At 40.7% G+C, this 12,325-nt stretch overlaps 1 protein-coding gene and 1 long non-coding RNA gene across 9 annotated transcripts in view; one reads left to right on the top strand and one right to left on the bottom strand.

Moving 5' to 3' along the window:
- Positions 1–12,325, bottom strand: part of PDGFD (platelet derived growth factor D) — a 144,605-nt gene that overhangs the window by 75,892 nt on the left and 56,388 nt on the right. The gene's annotated exons all lie outside the window — the stretch shown is intronic.
- LOC308188526 overlaps positions 1,826–12,325 on the top strand; it is a 54,459-nt gene continuing 43,959 nt past the window's right edge. For both annotated transcript variants that reach the window (XR_013945548.1, XR_013945549.1), the window contains exon 1: positions 1,826–12,315. This is a non-coding gene — a long non-coding RNA (uncharacterized lncRNA). The remainder of the gene's footprint in view (positions 12,316–12,325) is intronic.

Raw genomic sequence — 12,325 nt, 5'->3', positions numbered from 1 at the left:
ATTCAACAGTGGCAGATAAGCGAAGGGAGATTTCTTGGCTTCTGGAAAAGACAAGAGACATGTTAGAGCTATAAACTGCTATCATCATCGTAGTATTAGTGGTAGTGTTAGTAAACACTTAAAGCAGAGTAAGACCAAGGCTCCGTTATGCTAGTTGTTGACAAATATAATGGGAAAAAAACTGCTGTCCTAAGAGACTAAGTGTTGAAGAGATATTACAGAGGGAATTTTAAGTTATCTTGGGATTCAGACAAAATTTACAATTCAGAGAAATTGGACACTGGATCATTTTATCAAGAGAATCAATACACTTATTATCACTTGTACTCTTTCTCACACAAATTGTGGCTAGATCCAAAATGCCACTTGGGCATCATATTCTTACTAAAATTTTGCATCTCTTCTTAGGTGCCCAAGAGCCTGAAAGCACTTCATTTTCTGCAGGGCTTTACCCTCACAATTTGTCACAGTCCATATCCAAGAGTTACCAAACACAGACTGACTGAACACAAATTATTCCTGATCCCACATTTAGAAGAGGTAATAGGTATTTTCTAGCAGTTTATAACAGCTTTTCATGAAGCATAATGTGGAGCAGCAGGTACAGTGGTAGATGTCAAAATATTGATCATTTTAATTTCCATGCATGCAGGTACTAAATATTCACAACTATTTTTGAGAATCTGGGTACACAGCTAATACATTTGAGCATGTATGCTCCTGGTATATATACATATATATTAATAAGTAAGTCTATGATTAAATTATAATAGTTTTGTACAGGCTTATGCATTTACACTGATTAATAGAAGACTATTTTTACTCCCATTACTTGAAAAAGCTCTCTTACTGAAAGTAAATATCGATTAAAGTAACCATAAACAGTGCTTCTACCAGAAGTAAAGCTACTTCAGCCACTTCTTTCATAGAAACCTCAGAAAGAACTGAGGCAGAGCATTATTATTGCAACGAATCTGCACATAGCACAAGTATTTTTTTAAGTCTTCATGTTTTCACAGGAAGAAATACAATTATCAGAATAGGCTGGATCTTGAAATATTTTATTTCCCCCCTCACTGCCATTGCCAGCATGAATAAAAGAAATGAAGCAGACAGAAGCTGAAAAAAAAAAAACAACCTCAAACCACAATCAAGTTGCAATTAGTTATTATGAAAGGCTCTCTTGTTATAATATCCTTTATTCTAGATCCTGCTTGTCATTAAAAAAGAAATTGATTATTACAGAAGACACACAGGGGCTTAAGCACATTCTGAATGAAAAACAGAAATCTGGAGAGAAAAGCCCCCAGTGTTCTTGCCAAACAGAATTAGGGGAGGATGGTATTTGTCATGTCATTCATGTCATCTCTCTCTTAGGACATGATCTTATCTTTGAAGTTGCATTAGTTTCAGCAGTAACATGATTGGGCTTCAATTTTTCATTCATGCTGGATTTTGTTTCTGTGCTTCTCTTCTGCCCCATCTCATTTTCATGGTTGGGAAAGACATAAACCATATAAACAGATGGGAATTTGCTATATTAGTTAACAAGTTGATCAATCGCATCATCTACTGTGTGAGACTTCCTTCCTTTCCCTCCTCTCCCTCTACAAATGAAGACAACTACTAAATTGTTTGCATCACTGGTCGTAATGATAGACAACACATTTCTCATTTACACCTCTTTGAACATATCAAGGTCCAGACAATCTTTGCACCTAACTTAACCATAGATACACAATAACCGCCCCTACCTCCCTCCTCCTTCCCACCCCCCCATCCACCGCCCACCCCCCAAAAAAAAAAAAAAAAAAAGGTACCCTTCTCTGCAAGATCTAGGACATCCATGCCCACAGCTTCTCTGGTCTTCCGCTGGGGTTGGTAAAGGAGTATGTTATAATTGCCTGGGGACACCTCCGGTGAAAGATATCTCTATAACATTGACTGCTGCTCTTAAAATGTATGTTGGCAGGAAATTGCACTTCTCAAGATTCAAGGTCTTTTCTGAACTGGGCACCATATGATTATGTAAAGCCGTTCTGTAGAAGTTGCCATGATGACAAGAGGTAGGACAGGAAAAGAAGTGGAGAAGGAGCATGAAAAACAGATCACTGAAACTATGATAAGTAACAGGAATATATAAAAAGCAACAGTCACTGAACATTCATTACTAATTTTATCTAGTGTTTGCCAGTAGAAAAATGATACAGCTCTAACAGTCTAAGGATAGCAGAGAACGTTTGCAAGGAAAGGTAAATTATTTTACTTAGACTAGGTGAAATGGCTTAAAAAAATCAAAATGCTTTTGTGCACAAAGTATTTTCATCAGGTCTCTTTGTGGCTGAGTCATCTCAGTGAATTTCACAAATGGATTTTTAGTAGCCTCACTACTTCTTATGAGGGATCCATGAGTGCAAGAAGGACACATGAAAGACACTGGCAAGACTACTAAAATTTAGACGACTGGTCTTCTGGAAGTGAACACCTAGGGGAAAATGAAAAAGGGCTAAAACACACCTGACTTAACTGGTTTTCTGTCTGCGTGTAAATAAGATGTCAGGGCTGGACCCCTTTTATTTTTAAGGAAACCCATAAGCAAGAGTCATAAATACTTTATTCTGAGCATTTTGTAGCAGTAATTAACAAACACAGATTGCAAAGCTCTTCTTGCAGCTGTGATGCTGGTTTCTATAAAGATGCTTAGGAAAGACATGACACTGTTCCTCATCTTAAAGCTGTCTTCTAATAAAAGTAGACACTAATTCCAAGTTGCATTCAGAGCACACAGGGGAGCAAAATCAATATTTGGCCAAAGAAATCAAGGAAAACAACTCCTTAGCAAAATAACTGTGTTTTTCAGACTCCTACGTTCCCAGTTCAAACGCTACTGAAGTCAATACAAAGACTCTCTTTGGATCTTTTTTATAAGATCTAAAGATGATGACAAAAAATACAAAATAGAAAACCAAGTCCTTGACTATGAAGCATATTTAAGCTGCAAGCAACATACACCTCATATTCTCTGCACTAAGTGTTTTAGTGTGACAATCAGGCAGATGTGCACAAGGTCCTTCAGCTGGCAAACACATTAGTGAGAAAAGTTTTTCAACCATTATGATTTGAACTGAGATATCATTTCTGTTTAATGTTGTCTGGAAGAGCTATAATATCTAATATTTAAACATCAAAGGAGTTGAACACTTCTCACCAAAACTATTCATCTTTAAAGGCAGAAGAAAGCTGTTATTTTAAATACCCTGAGAGATTGAAGATTTCTCTGTATTACCTTACTTTTGTTCAATAATCTGTGTCCATTCAGAGGTAGCAGCTTAAATGTTGAAAAAAAGAGTATTCCAGAAGTGGCGTCACTACAGATAGAATCATCTTTTTATTTTGATTCTTTTGAAAGAAATTGGTTGAAGAATGTGGCTGTACTTATGTCAAAATGAGTGCAAAAGTAGCTGGAGAAAGGGAGGTGGAAAATGCTAAAGCTTTTCTTTTTTCCAAAGTGACATCTTAACTTGACTATAAAGACTCAATTGTTATTTATAAAGTTGTATGTGGTTTTAATAGACCTCTTAATCAAACTCATAAAGGAACAACCCCCACCCCCCAGCGTTAATCATCAATCATTTATACTTTACCTCATTTTTCATTATTCTGGAGGGTTTATTACTAGAAAGTGGTTGCTAAAAATATGTATTAATCTCTGAAATTGCTTTTCCTTAAAAAAACTCCAAAGCCTTTTTTTTTTTTTCCCCGTAAAATACAGACAAAAATAACAGAAGCCATATTATCAAAAATTATTGATGTTTTGTAAGCATTACATAGAATCAAAGAGGAAGGACTTGCTATTCTTCAGGATGTGATGGTTTATGCAGAACTTGTATGCTTCTGCTCAGGAGAAACCATGGGCTATGTTATTTTTGTCTTAACTCCATGCACCCAAACATGAAAATATATGCTGTTGATGTGTATTTGTATCTGTGACTGCATTCAAATTATTTAAAGCATTTGTCTGATAACAATTGTTTTCTACCACAATATCATTAACAACCTTTCACATCTGGACATTGTAACTGTGTTAGAGAGAGAGATTCATAATTGACTTGGGGACCAAGATCTCAAGATCAAAAAACTGAATGCACTTTTTCCTACAGGGTTTGCTTCTGCAAATCCTTTGCATACTATTAAATTTCCAGAATGAAAGGGTAAAAAATGTGCTTGAAATTGATTTTTTTTGTAACAATCAACCAGCTGTATGGAGTACTAAAATAAATAATTTCCCAAACAGAAATGATTTCTGTAGCAAATCATCTAGAAGGAAACAAAACTTAGGCCGTAGCTGGCCTTATAACTTACAACTTGTAACTAAGTTGCTTACCCATATTTCATATGCATCACTGATGCAATAGCTGATGAATAACACTGTGAAAAGAGTTGTTATGTGGGGAGGCTGAAGACCCTTGGGTTGACCAGTATGGAGAAGAAGAGGCTGCAAGGCAGCCTCACTGCTCCCTGCAGCTCCCTGAGGAGGGAAGAGCCAAGGAGGGTGCCAGTCTCTTCTCCCTGGGACCAACGGTAGCACACAAGGGAACGGCACAGAGCTGCTCCAGGGAAGGTTCAGACTGGGCATGAGGAAAAATGTCTTTACTGTGAGGGTGGTCAGACACTGGAACAGGGTTCATAGAGAGGTCATTGATGCCACATGCAGTCAGTGTTCAAAAGGCATTTGGACAATGCCCTCATTATTATGCTTTAACTTTTGGTTAGCCCTGAAGTGGTCTGTCAGTTGGACTTGATGATGTCCTTTGAAGGTTCCTTTCAACTGAACTATTCTATTCTACTGTCATATCTCTTGTTTGTTCTTAAAGGTGCGAATGCACACAACAGTAATACCCAGAAGGGTCTTGGGAGGATTCAGGACTATCCTCATTTGAAAAGACTATGGCTGAAGAAGGATAAAATGGCTTGAGAAAAAGAAGTAAAAGTTGGAATCCCCTCTTTTCAAAACATTAATGAAGAAATTTCAGAGCATTTTTGAGATAATGGACAACATTTAACTACCTACTCAATAACCTAATCAAAGCAAATCCAAATCCCTGTTTAAATCCATAATCATCAACTGGTCATACTCACAATGTCATCAAAAAAGCAGCAAAAAAATGGAGAACAGTAAGAGATCTTGATATGTATCCAAGAATCAACGAATATGTTATTGTTGAACAAACAGTTCACAGATGATAAAACCAAAAGGGAGCATCATGAACGTCCACTATAACTTGCGGCAGGAAAGCAGCTATATCCCGAAGCCAGAACATGTTAGGTTAGAAACAGCAGTTCTGTGAACAGCAGAATGAATGAAGATTGGTTTCCAACTGTCTCTATCTTGCTTGCTCAACTTCTTAGCTATTATATACTGAGATATTCTGTTACCTCTGCCTTTCCCCTTACAACCTTTTTCTGGATAGGCTGAACCAATGGGCCAAGGCCAATTGTATGAGGTTCAACAAGGGTAAGTGCCAGGTCCTGCAACTGTTGGGGCACAACAAGCCAGTGCAATGCTACAGGCTGGGGGAAGAATGGCTGGAAAGCTTTCCAGAGGAAAGGGACCTGGGGGTATCAGTCAACAGCCAGGCTGAATGTGAGCCAGCAACATGCTCAGGTGGCCAAGAGGGCCAAGAACTTCCTGTCTTGTATCAGAAATGGAGTGGTCAGCAGGACATGGGAAGTCATTATCCCCCTGTACTCCTCTCTGGTGAGGCCACACCTCGAGTACTGTGTTCAGTTTTGGGCCCCTCACTACAAGAATGGCATTGAGGTGCTGGAGCATGTCCAAAGAAGGGCAACAAAACTGATGAAGGGTCTGGAGAACAAATCTTATGAGGAGCAGCTGAGGGAGCTGGGGTTGTTTAGCCTAGAGAAAAGGAGGCTCAGGGAGACCTTATCACTCTCTACAAGTACCTCAAAGGAGGTTGTAGCAGGGTTGGGGGTTGGTCTCTTCTCCCAGTCAGCAAGCGACAGGACAAGAGGAAATGGCCTCAAGTTGTGCCAGGGAAGGTTTAGTTTGGACTCTGGGAAAAATTTCTTCACTGAAAGGTTGTGTGGCATTGGAGCAGGCTGCCCAGGGAAGTGGTGGAGTCACCATCCCTGTAGGGATTCAAAAGATGTGTAGATGTGGTGCTTAGGGACATAGTTTAGTGGTAGACTTGGCAGTGCTAGGTTAACAGTTGGACTTTATGATCTTGGAGGTCCTTCAAACCTAAATGATTATAGGATTCTAGGATTCTATAAACCATACACCACAGTATTTGGCAGTGGCACACAGACCAGCAAACAGAACCCAAAGTTTTAGTGCTGCAGTGTCTAAGTGGCATGTTCAAGATCATGCAGTAACACAGTGGCAGAACAGGGAGAATAACCTAGTAAGAACATCAAGCACCTGACTTTCTGCCAGGGCAAGAGCTCACGGTGAGCGTTTTCCAAGGCCAGCCCCACTTTTGGTTTCTTGGTTTCAGACTGAGTATCTTAATAAGAGGGTTCAGAGAGACATGTGGGAAATAGATAATGCCCAAATCGGCTTTTTTAGACCTTAAATGTGAAGATCAGAGATCAGGACACAACTGATAAAATGTGTATACGGATACGTGTGTGTGTGTGTGAATATATTTGTGTTAGCAGATATCAATATATGAGAAAGAGATATGGCACTTTGGTTTCTTATAGGGAAATAATAATAAGTAAACACAGGAATTTCTCCCAGCTTGACTTTAGCAGCAATATGGAGTATATGTTCATGAATCAGATTTCTTCTAGATGCCTTCAGGGATAATGAGCAAAACTAATTAAAATGCTATCAAAAAGTGATGGCATGATTTCTCCACTGGATTCAGGCATTAATTTAATTCTCCAAATGCTGTGGTAAAGCAGCACTTTGAGAAGGGTTGGCAGGGGAGGCATTCAGTAGTAGCTCCTGTTGGCTGAATAGGACGTAACCAGATCTCAGGGACCATACATGATATTTAAACTGGAAATCTCTTCACATCAACAAAATACTCAACGGAAAATGAGTGCAGAGAAAGGAGATCCCAGATGCATTAATTTCTAACCCCATCTTTTCCCAGAAATTATTAGCAAAACGGTCAACATCTTTCCTTCAACTTTATCCAGGGTGACAGCATACGTGTTTGACGGATACCATAACCATTATCTGTCACCATTCATTATGGGCCCCAACCATGTTTCCCACACTCTGCTTTGAAAGTACATGCATAGCCAAAAAGCAGAAAAACAGATGAGCAATTATATCCACTTATTCTACTCGGAATCCTAAGCACTGGAAAGCACACATTTGTCAGTGTTCATTCAGTTGATGGAAAGGTTGATATGTGTAGAAGAAACAGTCACTAACACAATATTATCTAATCTTGCTGTCATCAGTAGTTTTAATGTGCCTTTCAAAGGGTACCTACAGTTAGAGAAATGGAAGGGTCAACATAACATAACAAGGCAATTCCAATATTAGATAAAAAAATGAAGATTAGAAATAATAGTCTAATTCCCAGTTTGGTGGCAGAATTGTAAAGATTTGTGCAATCCAAAGAATGTTTTAAAACAGAAGTAGTAGCAGCAGACATGCAACAAAGATGTCTGTGACTATTATAGGAGAAACTTATTTTGTTCTGTTCTGTATTTTTTTCAGAAAAAATCCATTTTTAATTGTTTTACAGGGACATAGGGTTCAATTATAAGGGAGATAGTTTTTTTCTAATCCTTTAAAAGAAGATTTCAAAAAAGCATGCAGAATTTTTCATTTGCAGCAGTACCTTGGCTTCATAATGCAAGACACAGAAAACTGCTCTGGGACACAGCACTTGGTCCTTGAGATTCTGAAGACGTTCAGATCACACTTAGTCAGGAATAATGCATTAAAAAGATTTTTATTTTAAGTAGAAGTCTCTGTAAGTTCATATTCAATAAACAATATTTTTGAGCTTGGGAGGCAGCTATTCATAGGACTTAATCTATCCTCAGGTTGAGAATGAGGTGAAGAGACTTTCTGTCATTTCCAAAAGGGATTTGAAGTCTCTCAACTGATCTTGGTGCCTCCACTGACATCTCTGAAGTTATTTATGAACCTAAGTGCCTGGAAGAACCCAAGTTTCACCACATTCACTTTGTTTTCTAACAAGCATGAATAATATATGCAAAATTTGCTCCTTTGCCTTCCAGAATTATCTGTCTTAGCAGCGATAAGGTTGTGCACATTCAGTTGTCAAAAAATAAAGTAATGGGCTGTATTGTAATTGCAGTACGCATCCTGTGTTAAGGAATGCTTGTAGCTCTGCCTGTGATGGACAAAGGGATGATGGCACTATTTCACTCACAAATCACTTGGTTTGCTCTGGGTCCTGAAGTCCAGAGCCCAGGTCAGGATGCTAATCTGACAAAGCTGTCTTGATGAAAGTATGAGGTCCTGCACATCTATGTCCACACAAACACAAAAAACAAACAAGACTCAATAGTGGAAATGAAGAGTGTGTTGGCTTCAAGTCCTGGAGCTCTGCTATACTATAGTCAGCAAACAATAGCAACTTTAAAAAAATTATTCCGAGGTGAAACACAATAAAAAGTTTTTTTTTTTTTTTTTCCAAGGCAAGAAGTGCCCCAAAGAAGGGGATTCAGTTTTCTGACTTTAAGGGGAGATATCACCTTTGCAGAAGCCTTGTTTTTTCCAAAGGTAGAACTCTAATAAAAAGGTCTTTATGTTTTATCACTTCTGTAAGTCCTTTTGAGGTGCCTTAAAACCAAAAATGTGGTAATGATTTATTTTAAAAGGCCATGCTCATGGTTTTCAGGGGCAAGAGTCTTAAATTCCCTGTTTGCGTGCTTTCCCTTATTCAAGACTGAGTTGCAGAGTTGACGTAAACCCTGAATATGGACACATTTGGCCTATTTAAGGATCAGGTGGCTATCACAGTCAGGATTCCACCTTTCTCTAGAAGGGGATGGGAGAGGCAAACATCCCAGACCCATCTGGCTCCCTCGATATGCCTGTCACTTATGTCAGTGGTAACACCAGTAATTTGCACAAGAGACCAAACAGAAGTATTTCAGCATCTGTAGCTGCTCCAGCAAGCAGGTAATGTCCAGATAATTATGCATGCAAACCTCTGTGGGCAGGCGCAAGCACGTGGAGAAGAAGGAGCATTACCTTCAGCAGAGAGCATGAGGCACCCAGCCAAAACACACTAACACAAAGCACAACACGGGTCCAACCGCAGCCTCTGCTGCAGCTCACGTTGACCTGCCAAACAAATGCGAGACTCACTGCAATCACTGTGCAGCTTTGGATTGAAGAAAACAAAATCCTGCCTGTCTATATTTTCAGCTTGTTTATAATTTCTTACACTCCTGCACGTAATACCTATGAAAACTTTACAACGGCCAGGTCAGTCCATCTGCTTGTTATGCTAACTTGTTTGAGACTGCCATTGCTTGTGTTGGATTCCAGCTGCTTGGGGTAACTACGTCTTTTTTTTTTTCATACAGCACTCAGGACAAAGACGATCGCTGACAATACTTGTGGTGAAGGAAAAGGCTGGGTATTCTTTGGGGAATGTAACCTAAACAAATTCAGGTCTGGGATATGAACATGCTGAACAGGGTCATGTCTTTCATTTTAACCGTTTGAAAGTAAGGCATCTTGCAAAAACCTGTCACATAGCCTCCATTTACATTCAGTGGATTCATGATTAATGAAGATGCTTATCTCCTGGCTGGACGACCTGAGTTGTCTCACTTTCGAATGCCCATTGTTTGGTACAGTAATGCAGTAATGTTTGTGCAGGAGGAAGCTGGTGATGGGAACAGTGATGCTGGTTGCTCCAGCTCCTCTCAGGGCACCCCAGGCACCATCTGCTCTGTTCCACTGAGGTCTTGGGAAGGCCTAAAGACCTGCAGGACCTTCGTACCTGAAGTGCCCCTCACCACAGCCAGGTACCTTGGTCAAGATGGGGACAGCCAGCACCTGCTGTCATTGAGAGGGCTCTAAGGATCTTGTGGATTGCTGACAAATGTTTTAACTAGCTTCTGTAATTTAGCATCACCTCTATAACAAGAGCAAGCCAGATTTAAGGAGAAATAGATCAGCTTCCTGTGGCCAACATGCTACCCACTCTGGAATAAGGACGGTTTCTCATACATGACTTGAAGTGAACGGTTTGTATTAAGTTTTAGTGAGAGACAGAGAACTAAATTAGCCTTGGAATACCTTGGTCCATCCTAATTGTGCAAGGGAAAAAAAAAAAAAGATTCACTATTCTTTTTCTTCTGGACAAGACCACATTTTTTGCCCTAGGCTAACTCAAAATCAGATACACAGACCTCCTGTGCCTCCAATAGACTTGACACTAGCTGTTACAGACTACAAGACCTGACAGAACTGAAAACTTTAGCAGATTTGCTAAGAATGTGTTGTTTCTGCCTCTTTTTCAAAAACCAGAAGGTCTGACTGCTTGTTCTGAGCTCTTAGCACAAGCTTGGATTTTGCAGGTATTTCTGTATCCTTTGTTCCTTACCCGAGCTGCCCTCAGCCAAGCACAGCTTAAGAGGAATAAAAAGGTTAAAAAGAGTAAGACCTGATTTTCTTTTCCCCTGCCACCATTTGGTGCTGCTGTGGGACCACAACAAGCCTTGGCTCTTTGTCCGCTTTTTAATAAGGATAAATGTGACTGCCAGTCCCTGCTCCACGTGACCACCCTTTATGTAAGAAGAAACGCCATCTGCATACATTTCAATTTCATGAGACAAAGTGCCTACTTCATCTAACATCTCTCCAGGGGTGTGTATCGGTTACCTCGCCCTCAAATGTCCATTTGTGTCCTGGGCAGTGTAGGACACGTCAAGATACATCCTGGGAAGTGACTACTACCCCTGTGTGAGTGCAATGCTCTTACCCTGCTCGGGGCAGGTGCTGGTGGGAGGTAGCTATGGGTTGAGCTGGGGAAAGAAGGGCTGTGCTCCCTCCCATGAGCACCGGCAAAACATTAGCTTCAGGTGATATGAAGCACACACAACCATGGCTCCCCCATCCCCATGCAGATCACAGCACATCTCACCTGATGCACAGAAACCCGTGGACATAAATAGGTATGTATATATCTATCCACCTTACAGATACACACACACACACCATGGAAAGAACAGCATTAGTTTTTAAGTTGAGCACTGAAGACCTACACAGCATCAGACTAGAGATGCCCATCAGACCTCACTCATGCTCCCTTTCTTCCCAAGTGCCAAAAATTGTGTGGCCACATGCTGTATCTCCCCACAGTGTTCAGCATGCAGAATGGACAGGGTCCAGGCACAAAGCAGCGATCCAGCATTTTGTTTCTGTAGTAGCAGTATTTTCCACACTCAACGCACAGCTAGCAGCTGCAGATAAATTCAGCAAGTACTTACACAGATCAGAGGCAGACTCAAACTGGGCACACGCAAAAAGAGGAAACCCGCCGTGAGTGACCACTGCTGCTGGATTTAATGGCAGGAGTTTGATTTCCAACTTCACGCAGCCAGTTTGGGTATTCTGAGTTTTGAAGACCACATTTCTGCTCCAGTAGTACAGTTCAGGAGTCAGGAATTTGTGAGGAGTGAAACTTAAAGCCTACACACTGCAGTGGCCAGCAATGGCTGGTTGCATGTCTCAGCCCCTGCGTCTTGCTGGAGATGAGATACCCAGCACATGACTGCACATCACCCACCGCTTTGCGATAGAGGAGCAGAGGGCAGGGCCCTCTCCAGAGCAGCACCATCCTGCTGGTGCACACTGGTGGCCATGGTGCCTCCCTTACGCCGATCAGTGATCCCCTACTCCACTAAGTCTGCAGGGGTGTCAAGGGAACTACATGCTGTCTGAGGCTCCCTGGTCTGGTCCGGGGAACACACCTGGTCTGGTGCAACCACAGAGAAAACCCTCTTCAGCCTTAACTAGGACATGATCTGCACTGCTACAAACACACAGCTTTTCACTCAGACAAGTGTACAGCCTCACATCCCCACGACCAACCATCCCCTGACAAATTTCAGGTCTCCAGCAAAGTATGGAGGAGTTATATCCAGTCAAGCAAAGTCACCACAGTTATCATGATCAAAACAAAAACAAAAACAAAAACATATTCTTCAACAGTTTTATTCTCAGAAATACCCCAAATTTTCCTCACTGTTTCTCCAAACAAAATAATTAAAACAATATGGCCTACGGCAGATATCTAACTCCCAAAAACTCATTCCAGGCTGTCACAGTGTAGCAGAGTCATAAATG

This window comes from Anser brachyrhynchus (assembly GCF_964034855.1).
Source record: "Anser brachyrhynchus genome assembly, chromosome: 1".
Taxonomy (NCBI): domain Eukaryota; kingdom Metazoa; phylum Chordata; class Aves; order Anseriformes; family Anatidae; genus Anser; species Anser brachyrhynchus.
This window is presented reverse-complemented; position numbering and strand designations above follow the sequence as displayed.